Source organism: Gekko japonicus, unplaced genomic scaffold (assembly GCF_001447785.1).
Source record: "Gekko japonicus isolate JY-2015 unplaced genomic scaffold, Gekko_japonicus_V1.1 scaffold795, whole genome shotgun sequence".
NCBI lineage: Eukaryota > Metazoa > Chordata > Lepidosauria > Squamata > Gekkonidae > Gekko > Gekko japonicus.
In genome coordinates this window covers 192,135-196,445 of record NW_015171527.1, presented here as the reverse complement: position 1 = coordinate 196,445, position 4,311 = coordinate 192,135, and positions in this window count along the sequence as shown.

Here is a 4,311-nt window from a genome sequence, read left to right as displayed (position 1 = left end):
GAGGGTTTTTTACCCCAATTTTGCCCTCCCCACTGGGAGCTGCACATAATGTGGAATCTTTACCCTAGGACATCAACTTTTTTCAGGAATCCGAAACCAAGCACACAACCAGCCACTCTTTTTTGAACTGCACCTCATTGCTCGGGTCTGCAGACTACTAAGAAGAAAACGTGTTCCCCTATTGGTGTCTTAGATACAGTTCTTAATGTACAGATTTCACTATAAGTTGGGAGCCATCGGCAGAATAGAGATGCAGTCTCATATGTCCAGCTCTGGCTTTATGGCACTTAGATTAATGAAAAATGGCAGAGTGGATATAAATAATAAGGAGGATGGACATGCTGGTGAGCTCTGGTCTGGTTTGCTTCAGGAAGGAATGTGAAAAGTCCTCCTTATGAAAGACAGAGTGAGGAATCTCAGTGGACTGTGCGCCTGAAATTTCTGTATATTAGATAATGTCTGACAAGCATCCATGCTATCACCACGGAACTGAAACTACAAAAACACTAATGCTACTCTTAAAAGGCAGGAGCATGGAAAATAGGGCCCATGACCAAGCACTGAAGAAACAGTACTAGAACCAGCTCCTTGGGAATGTGCACAAGGAGTTGCAGCCACATACCAAGCAGAGTTTACTAGAGGGCCTCATAGGCTTTCCGCCACAGTGTGATCCTAGCTCTGATATCATGTCCTCTGAGGGACCTCGAACTGAAGTTTCTGTTCCCACCGACAAACTCAGCTGTCCACCAAAAATGTTTCTGTTTTATTTAAAAAGAAAAGAAAAAAGGCTGGTTTGGTTTCTCAGTTCCAACATTTGCGGAGCAAGAAAGAAAAAAAAACCCCGATTTCCCATCAAGCTCAACATTCCCAAAACAGGAATGCAAGTACCTCTCAAACACGAATGCATGACACCACACCTCTGCAACATACAGAAGAGCTATATTATAATTGATTTATTATCTTCCCTGATCTGATCTCTCTCAAAGGTTTGCATGGTCAGTTGTACAGATTCAAAGGTTTAAGCTGCTGCAGGTCTAGCTGATGTGAAGGAGACCTTCTGCAGAATATTGTACAGAGCTCCAGAGAATACACAGCAGCTTCCTTCACGTAGCTTCTCACATTTTCTACAGAAATTGTGAGTACAATAAAGGCATCACTGCCTGCAAACAAGTCACTTCTAGTCTGCTACCTACTATGTATACATATATCCAAAGGTGCCATGCACACAGCAGAACACAGGTAATGAAAAGTATGCAGGGTTCTTCCCTAGCAGCAGGTCTTGTGGAATGATTTTAGGGACCTCCAAAGTTTTGTGTTTCCCTCTCTTCCAGATGCATAAACCATATCAGTTTGCAATACTCCTTCCACAGCTTGCTCAGCAAACAACACCACAGAGTTAAGAATTTTTCTGATCTGGAAAGTTAAGATGCAGAGCAGGGCGAGACAAGGACAAAATTGCTGGCTTGTTGGCTCTGTTCTTATCACAGAGTTAGGTAATCAAATTTCCATATTAATAGGTGAGCAATTGGTTGTCTATGAGCTTGCAGGGTGACGGATGGAATTTTTGGAGTTGTATCAAACTAGAAGGGAGAGATACAGCTTCAAGCTTTTTTTTTTAGAGAAGTAGGAAGTAAATAGGTGAAACTTTTTACCATTGATTTATTTCCATGTGAAACAAGCTGTACCTAACCAATTTCTCTGTGTTGGACTGTTAAAGGTACAGCAACATGGTCAGTGAAGATGATGGCAACCCCATTTGCCTGTCTTACCTAAACTTGGGAGATCTGATTGATAAGGAAGAAAGCTAATGATTTATTTTGCCTATACAGAATGATTTATAACCTCTAGCTTCTAATGTCAGGGCCATTAGACCAAGAAATTGTTCTCTTAAAACAGAAGATCTTTCCATCACATATTTCCCCCAACAACTGCAAGCCAAGAAACCAGGGTGACCCACCACCTGGAAATCTAGATGAGTAACGATAGTTAATAGCAATGCCCCACATCAGACTTCTGAACTTGAGTAATCAACTTTTATTCTCCTTGGTTGGCATGAGCAATAGAACCTCTTGATTTCATTAGCTTATTTACAGTGCTATACTCAGACAGGCACGCTTTTCACTGTTAGCTGCAAGGACAGTTAGACACTAGCAATATCAATTTATTTAACTCTTATTCAACGTACACAAATATTCTGATCTCTAAATTGTTATGCAAGAACAATTTGGCATATAACCATAATGTAGGCCAGGATTCCAGTAATCTACTTAACCAGTCATTTGTTTCTGGTGACATCCGGACACTTTCAGACTCTTAGAGAAAGTGGCACAAGCCACTCATAGAACTGCTGGGTTGCTCCTTAAAAACTGATTTCCATCTTTTTAGAAGCTCCTACAAAGCAAACAGGGTGGCTTACACAAGTGATCAAAGCAGTTGCTAATGCAACATTGTGCGACCTGAGACATGGACAGCTAGGACCTCCTGCGGTGTCACTGAAAAATATTGGGGCACAACACTTTGCACTCCAGAGTCTTGGACTATGGCAGCAAGTTGTTTTGACCAGGCCATTTTCCAGGCTCTATATGCACACATAATCCTGGTTAATAGTCTCTGATGTTCTGTTCATTTGTATAGCCCTTTTCTGACCTTGTGCTGGCAACCTGGCTATACTACTTCCTCCCACTTGCGTCTTTAGTTATCAACCGGGCAATCCAGAACCCGATTATACGAGCCCTGCTTTATAAAGTCAGCATGGAACTTTCTGACTCCAATCTGGCAACATTTTTAGGACTGGAATGGATTTTTATTCTTTATCCATTTGTAGAGGCCTAAAACGTAAGACACTGGAAACAAGTAAAATGCCATTTCATTACTCAGTGTGAGATAGCTACATATTCCGAGGGAAGTACAAAATATGTTAAAGATGGAATTAAATTTCTGGTCAGAGCCAAAAGGTTAGAAATCTGTTAAGTGTACACTCTAACATCTTCATTTCAACCCTAAGTTTAGTGCAAATTGTATTATCAAATGACCTGGTAAGATGTGGGTATTTTATAGGCTGCCTGGAAACTCTGAGCACAATGAGATCTCACCATATGTTTGACTACTGGGGAGTTGCATGGGGAAGACACAGGACCACAGCAGTCATGTGTTCCCCACTGTATCCAAGATATCAAAAGAAGGGACTGATGGTGTTGGATGGAAGAGGAGTTATGGAAGCATGATCTTCAGGCATTTTCTCCTCTCCCACTCTTCTTCTGCTCTAGCCCCTTGCTGGAGACGAGTGAAATGGGAAGCTTTCAATAGTTATTCAAAACTGTGTTTCCTTCCAGGTGGAAGAGCATCCAGTTCACTGCCAGTGCCCCAATCTTAGTAGAAATAAGAATGGTATAGAAATGAGGCACGCCATTGCTTATTCTTGCCTGCCAGTGTGGCATTCGTTATATTTACTAAAGAGCGAAAGAGGAATTCCAGTTTTGAATCCGTCACCACTGGCTCTTGCCAAGAAAACATGGTCTTTGGGGATGGCATCGCGGAAGACTATCCCCTGAGAAATGGTCTGAGATGATCCTGGGGATCAGCAACTGCCTCCCAGATGGTAATAATGGAACAGTGTTTAATTTAGGGAGCCGGCTACTGCCTCCTCCACGTACAACATTCACAGAGATTACTGTGATATAGTAATCTTTATGTGCAGAACAATCATCAAGCACGCTGAAACATCTCCAGGGGATTAATGTCACTATACTACTGCAACACCACGATCCCAACCTTGTCTACAAATTACTAGTCGTAAGAAATCTGTAAGTTCCTTCGGTAATGCACTCAGTTGCCCATGAGATACAGAGATTGCATGGGATGGGTCTGACATTCAAGTTAAGTCTTCGTTCTGTACACTGTCCATGTTACCTCATGCTCTCTTTTCACTGGCCAGAAAGAACAGGAAGTCTGTCACTGAAAACATTCTTCCTAGTGTTGGTGTCTGCAATGACAGTTACTGCCTTGGCTCTGTGCTGGTACTTCACACTCCTGGGCAGATCTTGCTATTCCACAGTGACTAGCAGTGATCAGAATGAGAAGCACAATCATTTCCTTAGAACACAAAGCTGATGGATGGGTGGCATGCTCACTGAAAGCTCCTTGTTCTTATACAGCCATTTGTGTGGATCATGAAGACACCCTTGGCTGAGGGTCTGTTTCTGGCAGCAATCTTTGTTGCATTCCCCCCCTCCCCCCAATTCTGGTTTGCTTCCTTACCAGCCTTCTTGAGTTCCTTGAACACACACTCCCTGCTCTTGAGATTTTAGGTCC